General features: G+C 44.5%; 1 protein-coding gene across 4 annotated transcripts in view; it reads left to right on the top strand.

Annotated features, from left to right (window-relative positions):
* Nucleotides 1–400: 400 nt before the first annotated feature.
* The window catches only part of SIL1 (SIL1 nucleotide exchange factor), a 186,527-nt gene continuing 171,185 nt past the window's right edge, over nt 401–15,742 (top strand). The window contains exons 1-2 of one of the 4 annotated variants that reach the window (XM_081035638.1): nt 509–621; nt 2,077–2,143. The gene's annotated coding sequence lies outside the window, so the exon portion shown is untranslated. Of the gene's footprint in view, nt 622–2,076; nt 2,144–15,742 lie in introns of all 4 variants that reach the window. The other 3 variants (XM_081035637.1, XM_081035641.1, XM_081035640.1) reach the window with 3 other exon arrangements.

Genomic DNA, 15,742 nt, shown 5'->3' with positions numbered 1-15,742 from the left:
AATATTTTAATATTTTAAAAATATTTTGTCGCTGTAAAAAATTCATACAATACACAAGTATATAAAGTAGGTGACTTGCAGGTGGTCTATTCTCCATGAATTTTCGAAGGACTATTTGTTGCTTGAGACTCGGCTTTATCCCAAACTGAGTCACAACAGTTTGATTTATTTTAACTCACTCCAGTTTCTTTTTGAGGATCTTCCCCTTAGAAGGAAATTAGACTGTCGGGCAGAGAAGAAGTGCCACCTTGGCCTAACTAACTTAGAAGCAAAACTACGCCCGTTGGCATCATTTAGACGTGTCTCACCCCGGCGGAAGGACACGGAGAAAAAAAACGTTCCGGGATGTTTTTGCGAGGGGAGACGCTGTGGGGCGGAGGGATTTAACAGCGACAGGAAGAGGCGGGGCTAACAACTCAAAGCGCTTGAAAGGGAGTGAGGCGACCTCCCGCTGTTCTGGAAGGCGGCTATTGGGCGAAGCGGAGAGCGACGTAATAGCCGCGCGTTCACGGGTTCGGACGGTCGCCACGGCGTCTGCGCATCTGGAGCTAGTTGCCGCTGCGGCAGCCTGGAATTGTGGGGGTTGTGTCTGCCCCTCGGCTGTCAGGCGGGAAACCGAAGGTAGGGGCGGTGAGGGCCGTCCGGTCCTGGAGCTGGGCGGGGGACTTAGGGCATTGCCCCGGCCTCCTCCCGCCAGCGGCCCCGGCGCTCTCCCAGCAGTGTCCTGGGGTCCCCACGTACCCCCCTCGTGTCTCCAAAGTGGGACATTCAAGTGGGTCCTGCGCTCCTCAGTGCTGTCAGCCGACCTGGCCTCTCAGCCCAACCGCTGCTTTCCCTGCCGGTGCTACTCAGAACGTCTCTAGTAACCCTTGTTAAACGCCAGGAGACGAGGCAGAGGGGTCTGAGACAGGCTTTTGACTCCACACGTTTTAGTTTCCTTCCCAGTTCCCTTCTCCTCAGTTTGTGCATCGGTCTAACCGCTCCAGTGTTCTTGGCTGACGGACTCGGCTGTGTCTCGTCGCCATATGGAATTGCGCCCTACTTCCTATCCTATCTCGTGTTCTTCGTGGTCCCGGTAGGGGAAGACTTGCCTTTAAAGTAGCGGTTACCGACTGTGGTGTGTCTCAAATCACTTTGTAGGTTGTGCGTATCTTTGGTCTCCACCCACGGGGATTTCTGATGAAGTGGGTCTTGGGCACCTGCACTCCTCCCCAGGTGGTTCTGATTCAGCGAAACTCTCGCTTTGAGATTCTCTGCTTCAGAAAACAGAATCTGGTGATATACGAGCTTCTTAATGTGGCTCCAGGAGGGAAAGACCGGGAGTCAGGAAATGCCTGACCCCTCAGAGGCCAGTGGGGGCTTCCTTTGCGCTGTAGGAGCTAGAGGGCTGTTTGATGCCTTTAAAAATATGTATTGACAACACATACGTAAGATCAGTTTTCTAATAAACCTTTTTCAAAGCCTGCCTTCAGTTCAAGTCCAGCTGGCTTTCTGACCTCAATTAAACAAAACCAAACCCACAAACTGCTTTGGGGGGTTGGGGGGTTTAGGTTAACCCAGACTAGGTAGGCAGGAGAATGAATGGCCCTGTCCATGTTTGCTAAGAGAAGAAACTGATGTATTTATAAACACTGAACAGTGTTTGTTTTGACAGTGTGAAAGGTGTTTTGTATCTGTGTGTCTTTAGTTCTCACTCCACTCAAACGTTTTTCTTTTTTGATGAAAGTATAGCCAGATTTGGGGATTGGATCGGATTTTGATGAGAGCCAAGGCATGAGGATATCAGGATTGATATTTGTATAACATGGATCAGGACCTGGTCTATAATTTCAGTTGAGAACTTGGTCCTTAAGTTTTGAAGAAGGTGTTGCCACATCCGATGTGTTTTAACATTTCTTCTGGTGTTTAGTGAATTTAATACATGTGCTGTTCTGATGAAATTGGCTACAGGAAAGATTTACTGGCTCCATTTTACATTGGGAATGGGGAACATGTTAGCGATGTTAGTAGCCCAAGAATGAAAAGTTGCCTTGTATCCGGATTCCTATTTTCTTCCCCTTTCTGCTGTCTTTGCAGGCCATCTATTACTTCCCTGCAGAGGCCAACTTTGAGCTCTGGTGTGTTTCACTGGTATCAAAGAAAGGTAATTAAGCGAAAGGAAAAAGCAACAAAATGAGTTTTAAAATAAACACTCCAGAATTTAATCCTTCAATGAGTGTTGCTCTCCTCTAGAGTGGTATGTGTAAGTGTGGGTGGTGGGGGTTGAGGGTGGCAGCCCTTTAGTGATATGGCTGTTGTCCAAAGCAGTTTTGAAAGTTCACCTCTGAAATGGTCTCCAGAGACATTTTTGGATCATGTGAGAGGTCAGTTTCAATAATACGACACCATATATATGTATGTGTGTGTGTGTGTGTGTATATTTTTTAACCCCAAATGGCATGGTTAAGAAACTTGTCGTCTGACTTATCTATAGATGAATTAACAGTTCTTTCGAAGTGGGCATAAAAGATTTTTGGAGTGTGGTAAACATGAGTTTTGATTCAGTCCATCACTTATTAATATTAGCCATATGACCTTAGATGAGTTATTTCACCTCTTAGACTCGGTTTTCCACTGCATAAACATGGGAATAATACTTACTTTGAAGAGTGGTTAAATGAGGTAATACACATAAAAGGTCTTGGGACATAGAAATGTAGTAACTTTTTAACCTCAAAGAATGAAGATTTGCTATTAATGAGAATATTGGGAAAAAAAAAACGACAGTCTCTAAAGTCAAGTTGTACCTTTTTCCAAATAGATGGATGCCTTCCAATTCTCTCCATTATGTTTGTGGATTCATGCTCTTCTCATCCTGCCTCCTTTTTTTCCCCTCGTTAATTTTTTATTCTAAGTGAAGCTTTGCTGCAGAGGCCGTCTTCCAGTCTCTTGGAGTAAGCCTCTTTACAGGAGAGCTAATCTGAACATTTTTACAAAGCCAGCCCCTTGGTTGTGTGTTCCTGGGATTTTCCTCTAGGGCCTCAGGTGGCGCTTACTTAGATCACGCTCTATAGCGCAGGAGTCTCTAACTCCTGGATTTGGTGTCAACTTGGAGACCTGTCTTTGTGGAGCTAATCTTGTTCTTTCTGAGCGAGGATGAATACTTTATCCTTCTCTGAGTCAGCCTTAAGCTGCAAGCCTTAGTCTTCCACAGCACAGAGCTTCTTATTTCAAATATATGTGGTCTGAAGAGGGACTGCCTCCTTTTTTTCTTCATTTACTTTCACTAAGGATTTCACAGCTCAGTAAGGGAAGAGGAGACTAGCCTGTTGCCATTTAGGTGGGGTTTGGGTAACCCCTGATTCCTAGCATCAACAATAATCGCGTTTGTCTTTGGGACAGAACCCTAAAAGAGTCAAGCTGCTCAGAATACCTGTGGTGAACCTCCCGGAATTTTCCTGGCTTGTTAAGAGTTTAGTGAAGATTTTAGACACCTGGTGTCTTCACTTGTGCAATTCTCTACCTTGCAGAGTGAGAATATAGTAGTAACGGAGCTATGTTCAATCCAGACTTACAGTTTCTTCAGGTTTCCCCTAGGCAGCTCATTGACTAGGGTGTGGTTGTGTTTGCTGGCCATGTTTGCCCTCATTTTCCTAATATTGCCCTTGGCTTTGAAGTATGAGGTATTGAGAAGTGTCTTAATCAGTTATGGACTGCTATAACAGAAAACCATAGACTGGGTGGCTGAAATAACACACATTTATTTCTCACAGTTCTGGAGGCTGGAAGTGTGATATCAGGGTGCCAGCATGGTCACGTTATAATGAGGGCCCCTCTCTCAGTTCACACCGTGTTTCCCCGAAAATAAGACCTAGCCGGACAATCAGCTCTAATGCATCTTTTGGAGCAAAAATTAATGTAAGACCCACGTCTTATTTTACTATAAGTAAGACTGGGTATAAAATAATATAATACCTGGCCTTATTTTACTATAAGACCTGGTCTTACATAATATATAATATAATATAAAATATAATATAATACCGGGTCTTATATTAATTTTTACTCCAAAATTGCATTAGAGCTGATTGTCTAGTTAGGTCTTATTTTCGGGGAAACATGGTATCTTTTCTTCCAGGAATAGTTGCATGCACATGCCTCACATTTCTGTGAGGCTCCCAAGGTGAGTAGCAGCCATCTGACCAAACTCGAGAATTCTAGACTAGCAGGCTTCAGTTCCCTGGAAGTTACATAAAGTAGAATAGTCGATACAACATTGATGGGTCATGCTTGAATCCAATGGGTAATAAGACATTGGAAGTTTAAGGGGCCAGCTCCTAAGCAAGGTATTTGAAGTTGATTTTGTGACCTTCCCCATCTCATACTCATGGGGAGTTGGATTTGATTGTATTCATGAAGCAAAGTTTACATCCATGGGCCCGGCTGCTAAAGTCTAAAATCATCGTGTTTCTGGGCTGGAAGAGATATCATTGTTGGGGAATTTATATCAATTTCATTACAAACATCAGGGCTGGGTCTGGTTCAGATCCAAGGGATAACTGTTTGTGGCTCCTTGGGTGAGTGAAGAGTAGGGAGATAGCCTTCTAGTTCTGTCACTGCCCTGGCTTTAGTTTTGCATTTGATCGGTTCTTATTTTATTGATGACAGATCTGAGCCCCAGAGAAGTGAAATGGGTCATATACATTTTTTAGGGCCACCGGTATATTAGTGGCAGAGCTGAGACTCAAGCAAGAGGGCTCACAGAGGGTGGCCATAGAAGTTGTTAGAATTATTTAAAGCCTGTAAAGATGCAAGATGCTATTGCAGTTGAAAATCTCCAGGGAGAAAGAAGGTCCCCCCCCCCCCCCAACTAACTATCTTGTCTGTTGTCACCATTGAGAGCTTTGGCTGTCATGCTCTTATTTCTTCTATTCATGTTGAAGTGTGTTTCTTTCCTCTTGCTCTTACCCCTGAGGAAATAAATTTGAAGTTTCCCCTTCTCTTCTAAACAAATAGCTTTCAGACCAGATGCTGTGAGTATGTTCTGTAAAGAATGGGGACAATGCACCAGTGGATCTTTTCTGGTGACTCAAGCAAACCTTTAATACATCTCTAAAAGAAAAAGAGAGTGAAGGAATGAATGGCAGGTCAGAGTGGTTTAAAAACACTTTGGAGTTAGCTCACTTGGTTTCATATTTTGCTCTCTACTTATTAGCTGTCAGATCGAGAACAAGTTACTTATTTTTTCTAAGCTTTAACCCTGTTGTGACAGTCGAATATATCCAAGTGAATACGAGGTCTGACGGTTAAGTTCACGAACTCATCCTAGAAAAAGTGCTACATACCTCATTGCTGAATATCACTACAGTCACCTTCGAAGTGCTCTCCTTGGGAAGCCAGTGCACCCATGCCTAGTCCACCTTTCAAAGCAATTCTGGAAATCTTTCTGGAATGGCCATCAGAGCTGTCGTCATATTACCCTTGATGTCCTGAAGTTCATCAAAATGTCTTCCTTTCAGTATTTCCTTTATCTTTGGGTAAAGAAAGAAGTCACTGGGGGCCAGATCAGGTGAGTAGGGAGGGTGTTCCAATACAGTGATTTGTTTACTGGCTAAAAACTCCCTTACAGACAGTGCTGTGTGAGCTGGTGCATTGTGGTGATGCAAGAGCCACGAATTGTTGGCGAAAAGTTCAGGTTGCCTAACTTTCACGAAGCCTTTTCAGCATTTCCAAATAGTAAACTTGGTTAACTGTTTGTCCAGTTGGTATAAATTCATAATGAATAAACCCTCTTGGTATCAAAAAAGGTTAGCAACATTGTTTTGACTCTCGATTTGGACTGATGGAACTTTTTTTGATCGTGGAGCATTGGCTGACTTCCATTGATCACTTTGACGCCTTGTTTCAGGGTTGTATTAACACACCTATGTTTCATCACCAGTGATAACATGGCCCAAAACATCATCTTGCCTCTCGAAAAGGTCTTGGCAAACTTTCTTCTTTGCTTTTGTTCTTTGGTGAGCTTCTTCAGGACCATTTTTGCACACACCTTTCTCATGCCAAGATTTTCAGTTAAGATTTTCCTAACTTTCTCCATTGATGTTTATTTGGTCTGCTCTGCTCCCAATGATTTTGATGCACAATTTGACGAATTTTGCAATGTTTTCATCAGCTCTGCTCGTTATTGGCTGCCCTGACCCCTCTTCATCAGTGACACATTCTCTCCCCTCAGAAAAACGTTTAATTCATTTGTACTGTGTCATTTTTTTCATGGCATTATCTCCATAAACTTGGACTAACATGTCCCTGATTTCACTTCCACTCTTGCCAAGTTTAACAAGAAATTTAATGTTTGTTCATTGTTCTAATTCAAGCTCAGACATTCTTAACGATGGCACATAAAAACACGCAACAATAATGAACGCCACTCAGCACGACACCGCCACACATCGACACGAACACAGTGTGAGACACTGATATACCCAGGTTATAAAACCTTAGTGTGCTGTTTCTACAGTGCTGCCAATGTAAGTGCACTGTGGCAAGTTTGTGAACTTAGTTGTGAGACCTCATATTTCCATCTGCTGACTGCAGATAGAAACTTCCAGAAAGGAAGTTTAGGAAAGCGGATGTACATTTCTCTGTATTTTTGTGTTTTTCAAGAATGAATGATGAGGAAATTTTTATATATGAAAATGATGTCATTTGTATACAAAGCAGCTCAAATTATTATTAAATGCATACAATAGTCAAAATAACCCCTTTTTGGTTTTTTGTGGATTTCTGACACATTTTGAATAAAAAAGTTGAAATCAATACAGGCAAAGAATTTTGTGATCTGTAGAATGGGAATAGTAATAGTTATTTTTGTAGCTGTCTTGAGAATTAATAGAATACATAAGGAAAGTGCTTTCTCTGACACAATTTAAGTGCTCAGTATTATCAATAATGGCAACAGCAGCAGTTGCCAGTTCCTCACCCAAAACTTGGTTAGAGGATAAGGTATACTGACCAAGCATGTTTTATCTTAGCAACTGTGTCATTGTCTGTCTTTGTTGATTGGTTTATTATTCATATCAGTAGTTTCAGTTAGCTCATGCTGAATAACTAAAAGTTGTAAATAGTAAGGAACTTTGCAGTTTCTCTGCCGTCTCCTTCCTTACTCTGCTCATTTCTCACCTTTCTGATGCCCTTAACTTTAATGGGCTGCCCAAGCCAGCGGGCCCTGTTTCCCGGGCAGTGTGTGAATGGGGAATTTAATAGAGCAGGGCTGGTGGGTCCAGAGCCCACCTGGGGCCCTCTGACAGTGCGTTCTCCTTGTCTCCTGCCTTCTGTTCTTCAGACATGAAGCAGTTAGCTCATTAAGGGAACTTGGACTTCCATCACTGCTTTCTTCTGATTTGTATGCCCATCTCTGGTTCTTGTGCCAGGTCAGGCAGGCATACTTAAATACACTGACCTGGATTTTGTGCTCAAGTTGACCCTCTTTCCCTTAAGATTTACAACTGGTTCAGAGTAGCAGTGGGAGTGGGAATGGGAGTAAGCTCCCGAAGCTGCTACCCCTTCATTATATTGACATCAAGCTGAGTTTTTAAAAAGCCCAAGCACCGTAACTATAGCCTGTGTCTTAATGAAACAAACGAAAACCTCATTATTTTGGAGGAAGACCACTCTGAATTGGTAAAAAATGTGAATTAAGTGTTTTCAAAGAAATGCCATTTTTTTGGGCAGGCCTCTGCAGTAGCTATCTCACCTAGTCTCACCGCTTCCTGTTTCCCATAGCTGCTGTTATAATGGAGTTATTACGGGAGCCTCCTCCTAGCTCCTGCTTCAGTTTCCTCCGGGACATTGTACGCCACTGACATTTGGGGTCTTCCTAAATACAGCGCTGACAGGGAACACTCGTGCTTAGAAACCTTCGGTGGCACGCACTGGCTGCTGACTAAACTCCCGTGTATCAGTTGTCCTGGTGTTCATACCTATCCTGGTGTTTCCCTGTCCTACATTTTTTATCCTCTACCACTACCCACGTGTACCCTTTGCTCCTGACAGCCTGGTCCATGTGGTCCTCTAAGCATGCCTCATGTCTGGGTCTCTGCCAGTTCTTTTGCACAGAGCACCCTCTCCTTAGTTTCCTACTTCGTGTTGCACAGCTGCCTTCTTCAGCAAGCCTTGCCTGATACCTCCTTATCTGTATCCCATAGCAACACTTTGTGGAATTCAATCTACTTTATGCTGGTTAGTTATTTTGTCTCTTATTATTATTGAGTTTCTCAAGGACATGGGCTCTGCTTTATTTTGTGTCTCCAGCATAATGGTGAGTGTAACATGGACACCATAATGCTTGTTGAATAAATGAATGACTATGTGAAAGCCTGAGAAATGATAACAATCCTGTTCAAATCCCAATTCTCTGAAGCATTTCTTGATCCCTAGCCACAGTGAATCTGGCAAGCTCAACTCCTAGGCCCCTTTGTGTCTGAAGCAGTTTGATTCTTTAGAGTAAGGCTTATCTTTCCAACTAGAAATTCCTGGAGGGCAGACACTGCATCCCTCTTTCCTCCTTGTGTACCCAGCCCCCAGCACTGTTCCTGGCTCACAGAGGGTGTTTAATAAATTCTGTGAATTCAAGAGTCCTGCTGTTTGGTCAACTGATGTGCCTACCAGTTGATCAGCTTTCTCTGTCACTCACTGGCCAGGGGTTTCCAACGTGGATATTTTCAGGGCCAGGTAGGGAACAGTCAGTGTGAGGCAATAAGGAATGGTGGGCCTGGTCAAGCTGCTCCTTAGGAAGCTCAGTTATGTAGGCCTGTGTTGTTTGGAGAAAGGGAATCAATAGTAGGTTTCTCCATTTTCTAGACGCGGTAAACTAAGGCTCCGCTTCCCTTTCAGGGAAAGTTGAATTGACATTCAGATTTCCTTTTCTTTGCTAAGTATTATTGCTGCTATTAGGCAGAGGGCTTTGTTTCCAGGTTACAAACCTTTCTGGCAAAGAAGTTAAGTGTGGAATAAAATTGGAAGGACTTGTGTAGTCCTTGGATAGAATTTAATGCTCCACATCCGGAGAGAATAAACATCGTAAAGTGTGAAAGTTGGGTTTGGATTCATATCCTGACAACATATGGCTTGGCATGCAGGGCACTCCTGGGAGACCCTCCTAACTGTACTCAGCCCCCCTTTGCTGGTAGCCCTTTCCCACAGCTCCTCCTAGCAGCTGTTGTGCACCAGAGTGAATCATCAGCTTCTCTAATCTTTAGGGAAAAAAAAGAAAAACGATCACAACTGATGAAAGCCCCATAACAGGAGGCAAAATAAACAGATAATCCTGAAAGACAGTATGCCTTAGTACTACTTGCTTCCCTGGAGTTTGTCCAGGGGATTCACTTCCATTAGAAAATACTGGCTGATCCTCAACACTGGACTCTTGAGAATACAGCATTGAGATCATCTTGCCCTTTCTACTCTTTTGGCCCTGGAAGGTCTCTGGAAGCTTTCGAGAGGCAGCGAACAATATGAAGGGAAGGCTCAGTTGCTTCTGAGGACCAAGCACAAATCATTGACGTTTTACCTATTCTGTTCCTACTTAAATCAGAATTCTCTTCAAAGAGAATTCTGTCTATTACTGTTACAGGTTAGAGTGGGAGGGGCGCCTGGTACCTCCTTTGTCATCTCTGCAGAGAGCGTGTTGGGGGCATGTAAAGATCATGCGTGCGTTGGCTGTTCCAAAGAGGGTTGTCCCAGAAATACCGTAGGTACCAGCTGATGGCTTAGGCTTTCACTGGTTGTCCGCTTTGTCGGTCCAGAAACTCTGCTAGTTCACCCAAGTTTCAGTTACAGTGGGCTGTCTCAAGTACACGGAACTCACAAGATCGTCAAGCCACAGTTCCAGTTAACTAATTAACTCTTAGAAACATGACTGCCTAGTTGATTTGTGAGGACAGGTACCGTGTTTCCCCAAAAATAAGACCTAGCCGGACCGTCAGCTCTAAAGTGTCTTTTGGAGCAAAAATTAATATAAGACTGGGTCTTACATAAGACCCGGTATTATACTATACTATACCATACTATACTATATTATACTATACCACATTATATTATACCCAGTCTTGTATTAAAATAAGACCGGGTCTTATATTAATTTTTGCTCCAAAAGACACATTAGAGCCGATGGTCCGGCTAGGTCTTATTTTTCGGGAAATGGTAGGAGCATTGTCTCCTCTATAGGAAAAGTGAGCTGGGAAATCAGCTCACCCCTAGAGGAAAGCAAGGTGAAGTATGGTGGAAAGCTTTTGGCCGTAGCACCCGATATACTCAGGTTTAAACTATGTACTAACTGTGAGACTTCAGATTAGTTACTTAACCTCTCTGTTCCTATTTCTTCATATCTGTAAACCCGCTGGGGTTTTCAGATATGTACATAGTAAGCACTGAGTAAAATATTTTGTCTCCTATATTCCCTTCTCTCCTCCTCTCCTCTCTTTCCTCCCAGCATTGGTCTTGTAGGGCTACATAAGTAGTCTGACAAAAATACACTTGTCAGACTGTTAGGGCACCAGGAATGTATTTGAGAGAGACTCATTTTTCTTGTCTAGGTTTCCCTTTTACGTATTCTTTGCAGACCACAGTCCTTCCTTTTCCACAGGTTGCAATAGGAACAACTAGATTCTAGCTCTCATCAATCTTTTCCAATCTCAGGACTCTTTGTGGTTACCATTCAATCCAGTGGGTTCTTTGCTGAGCACCCACTATGTGTCAGGTACCGCTTGGCTGTAGGAATATAATGGTGAGACAGAGAAGGTCCCTGCCCTCAGTAACTCCTCTCCAAATTCCCTCCTTCGATGGGTTACTTCAGTGGAGGACTGATCTTGTTTATTCTTTGTTGCTTCATACTGATTTCCTTCTGAGAGGGCAATATTCTCCCTAGACCTAGGGGACAGTGCCCCTTTGTGCTGCCTGGGCCTTGCCGGCTGGCTTGCCTGCTACCAAGCGATGCGAGGGGCGTGCTGAGGCTGAAGGGGAAAGCCCTGCGGGCTCCTACTGCTCCGGCCACACATCAATGTTGCCTTTCTCCTTATACACAGATTATAGTGTTCATTGGTAATTTAAATTCGAATAACTTTCCACTCCCTCTCTGCCTTAAAAAAAAAAAAAAAAAGCCCTGTGTATTACAGGGGGGAGAACAAAGTAGGCAGCCTGGTCTCCTGGTGGGACGTGTTTTATCATGTGTGTGTTTTCATGTAGCCTTGCTAATGGCTGCCTTTACTTTAATAAGGCTAATGTGTGATTCAGGCATATTGGTATTCTGCCATCATAGAATCTCACATTTTCCTCTGCCTTGTTTGTCATAAATGGTGTGACAGGTAGATTCAGGGCTTTGGCTGACGGGAAGTGGGACTTGCTTCTCCACTTTGGGCTCTGGACTGTGTCCTGGACCCTAGTGGGCCCTGGATAAAGAAAGCCCAGCAGCCAGGTGGGTGGATTTCTCAGCTTCCACACAGGAACCTGAAGCCAGCCCTCCTCTCCCTCCTCGTCTCTCTGGTGCCAGTTTTACCAGTGGTTGCCAAGAAGTGTGCCCAGGGAAGCAGGCAGAATGGCTCTCTGGGAACCATTTATTTGAGAACTCCCAGTGGAGGATGCATTTTCCTCTCCTCCTGTTGGGGTGTGTGGCACTGCGATGTGGTACTGCTTGTCCCTCTGCAGGACTGACGCTTGTGTATGGCTCCTCTGGCCCTGCTGGGGTTTTCAACAATAAATTGCACGCTGGGAGGTGTTCCCCCTAATTCCAGCCCCTTCACAGGAGTGGAGGGGTACGTCAACAGTGAGGGACCCAGCTGAGTCTCTGTTTCTGGCACTGTGACCACTGACAGCATGGGAGCTGAGCCCAGACGAGCCACGTTTCCCGCTGCTGCTGGGGCTGGGCATTTGCCGAAACTGGGTTTAGCTGTAAGAGTCACACTAGAGGTTTGGTTGGAAAGGAGAGAACACTATGTAATTATTGCTTATGTACCAGTTAAACCTATCAGCCAACAGATGTCAAGTGCAGGAAAAAAAGTGCAATAATGTTATTATAATGGCATAATAGTTATCATTATAATAATCAGCTGGCATAGTTTTTGAAAAGAGGCAGATCCTGAAATGAGTGCAGGGGGAAGGGTTAGCCTTGAGCTATAGCACAATGAGTGGCTGCTTCACCTGTCAGCAGGAGAGGCTGTGTGGATACGGGTCATTCAGGGATGGAGTTGCCGTGCTCTCCGCCTAGTGAGAGGAGCTGCGCAGACTTCAGCTGGCGTTGTCCGCCCTGCAGATATTGTCTCTCATGTTGTGATGGAGGACACACCATTTTTTGGTTTAAGTTGCTCTGGATTGCTGGATTACCACCCCAGCACCCAGCAGTGGGTTCTGGGAAAGGCAGAGACTTCATCCCTGTGGCTCCATTTGAGATTTTCAGAAAATCCAGCCTCATCCTCGTAGCTACAGATGGTGAGCTCCACTCCCAGGAGTGAGCTGCGCTCCATCCCCGGCTTGCCTCATTCTGTACGTACTGACAGTGACGGGCTGTGCTTGTTGAAGAGAGCCTGCCTTTACCCGAGCACTTGGCGGAACTGCAGTCCCATTCTGGTTAGGAAGGTGGTGGTGAGGGCAGAGGAGCGGAGCTGGGCTCTGAGATGACCCACAAAAGCAGCCCTGGGGTAGTAGAAGAGAGTCTTTGGATTCAGGCAGACCGGGGTATGCTCCTGACCTTGCCATTCACTAGCTGTTGGACGGGTTGTTTAAGCTCAGAGCCTCAGCCGTCCTTCCGTGGTATGTGCTTATCTGTGTCCCATTTGTTTTTTCCTAACAGCCCTGTCTGAAGTACCTGTCACGATGCTGCCACTAAGTAGTGCTCAGTAAATGCTGCTGCTTCCCCCATCCTGCACTCGTCTGCCTACCCTGAGTAGTAAAAGGGCAAGGACAACACAAGACCCTCCTTCTTTCATAGGCCATTTTGGCTTCGATTAGAGCTTTATAGGAGCTTCCTTAGACCTCGGTGTTGCTTCTCTGAGCCATGATCCTAGACCTCTTCTGAAGCTGCTTCATTAGGGGAAACTTTGATATTTAATGTTTGGGAACATCTCTGCTTTATCCAAGGAGTAAAGGGTAGGGTTTAAAATCCCTTCAGGGAATGATATACCTGCTCCTGCCTCAGCCCCTTGCAGCCTGGCTCCTCTCCCCTTTTTCCTTTGATGGTTCACTTGAGGGCACTGCTTGCCCTGGGAAGCACTTGTTTTTTTCAGACTGCTAGTTGTTAGGCTCAGTATTTTTACTGGGTAAAGGTTTTTCTGTTTCTATCTGTCTGGCCTTTACTGTGGACTTTTATTTTGGAAGTTGGGAGCACTCAGACAAGGTGCTATCTTTTTAGACTAATTTTGGCTGTAGGCCAGCTTATCACTATGGCTACCACCTGCCTGAAGAATGGCAGGACATAGAAAGTAACTTTAAGAAATTTGGGAAAGAGGAATGGGGAAAAGGAAAGAAAAATTTGTTTTGAGATCCCACAATGGGAGAACAGCTTCTTTAAGCAGAACCATTTGATTTGGGCAGAGCTTCATTTCCCTTGTCAAAGAAATTTTGTTCTTTCAGTGAAACCTATATAGAGCATCTGTTACATTCCAGACACTATTTAAAAGATAAACACTGAGATATAGTCGTCACCAAGTCAGATACAGTGCCTGCTCAGAGTATATTGCTAAATATAGACATTAATCAAATTATAATCACACATATACAAAATTACAATGATAATAAGTGTATTGAAAGAAAGGAATGTGGTGCCATGAGAACATTTGACAGCGGTTTGGCTTAGTCCTTGGTTAAGAGGGCATCAGGGAAGGCTTCCTTGAGGAAGTGATATTTGAGTTAAATTATGAAGGACAGGTGTTTACTGAGAAATTCAACATGTGTTTTAGCCTGAGGGTCCAGCATTTACAGAGAGTCTCTGGGGTGGGGGTGGACAAAGAAGCAGCTCTAACTGGGAATAATATGTCTATCTCACAGGGTTATTGCGAAGTATCAATGAGAATATATGAAAGGAGCTGAGGTTCCTTTGCAGTTAGAGTAAATACTTAACTGAAACGTGGTTATGATTGTTACGGTTTATGTGGCTAACTCTTTGTTGTTGTACATGTCTGCTGTGTGCTGGGCTCCATGCTGGGGGTGGTATACAGATGTGGTCCTGGTCTTGCGGTGCTTAGTCTTGTGGTGCTTAGTCCTGTTCTGCTCTTTGTTGCCTTCTGTGTGGTCATGCTTCAGCCAAACAAGGAAATATCCCCTAGGGAGTCTCTTAGGAGGGATCCAGGTCAAGTGTCCACTTTTTGACTCTCCTCCTCCGGCCTTCTCCTTGTCTGAGGCCTCCTGCCTCCAGCATGCTCTGCTTCCTCTTTGTTCCCTTCTTGGGGGTGGGGGTTCTCAGTTCTTGGTAGGGTAGCCCTTCTTCCTGCTAGGACTGCACCATCTGGAATAGCTTTCTTTTTTTGTTACCTCTGAATCTCCATTTCACTTAGTAGTGAACGTCTCTTAAGGCCTCTTGTTTTTCTCTTTAAAACTCTCTATTGTTGCTGTTGCTTTTTTTTTTTTTTTGTAAAATATCATGTAAGATAGTTGACATTAAAGAGACAATGAAAAATAAACTAGGTTGTATTTTCTGTAAAGGTTTGTTCAGTACTGAGTTACTGAAATAAAATACTCCCCAGTGGTCTAAGAGGGGGAAATGACCTTTGCAATGGGATTGTATTTGGTGGAAGTGTTGGGGAAGGTTAATTTGATTCATTTGTTTTCTCTGATGGGGTTGGTGGCGTGAGGGAGAAAGGACAAAGCCTTTACTGGTCTTTGACGTGGCACCTGTATTGGCTGAGAAGAGGCGGAAGTGTTTGTGTAGAGTGTCTAGAGCTGGGTGTGTGGCCTTGACCTGGGCCCATTCTTTCTTCCTCAGTCACGGGGGGCGGGTTGCCATGATGAGTTTATGTGTCCCTTCATTCACTCACTGTTTAGTAAGCTCTGTATGTTGTATGCTGTAGAAAGCAGTGGAATTCCAGTTCTGCTGATGGTTAGCTTTTTGACCTTGTGCTTTCACTTCTGTGACTCCATTTCCTCATCTGAATAAGGGCGTACTGATACCCAGCTCCTGGGCAGTGAGGATGAAAGGGGATAATGCACATCGTGTGCCGGAGGTGATAGGTGCTCACTATGGTGAGGATTGTAATACCTTCAAAGAATTCAAACCCCATCGGGAAGACGGGACCACAGGTTCTGAGAAAGGTTGGCCAAAGGCATGGAACAGTGAGGTTGGAATTGGCTTGTTAGGGAAGGTTCTTGGGGAAGGGATTTGGAGTCAGGCCCCAGTCTGTGTCCCTGAGTGGGGAAGATGAGCCAACGGTTTGAATTAGAGGGAAAGCAGTAGGTAGAAGGCTTGCGTGGTAACCAAGGAGAACTGTTCTTTCCCCCTTCAGGGAAGAAGGTGGAGTCATTAGTGGGAAGTGGCCGGGAACCCTGGCCCTTTCAAGTAAGGCCAACCTGGGTTCCAGCCCCAGCTCTGCCTCCTATATCCTGTGTGGCCTTGGGCAACTTCCCCTTTTATGAGCTTTGGTGTCTTCATCTGTAAAATGGAAAGGTAATACCTACTTGGAGTGTTGGGCTAGGCACACTTGGCATAGTGCCCTTCACATAGTACATATTCAATAACTGATAGATTAAAAAACAATTAAGTATTTCTCTTGGGAAATGAAAC

Source organism: Rhinolophus hipposideros (genome assembly GCF_964194185.1).
Source record: "Rhinolophus hipposideros genome assembly, chromosome: 23".
Classification (NCBI taxonomy): Eukaryota; Metazoa; Chordata; class Mammalia; order Chiroptera; family Rhinolophidae; genus Rhinolophus; species Rhinolophus hipposideros.
The sequence above is the reverse complement of the archived record's forward strand: the minus strand, read 5'-3'. Positions and strand labels throughout refer to the sequence as shown.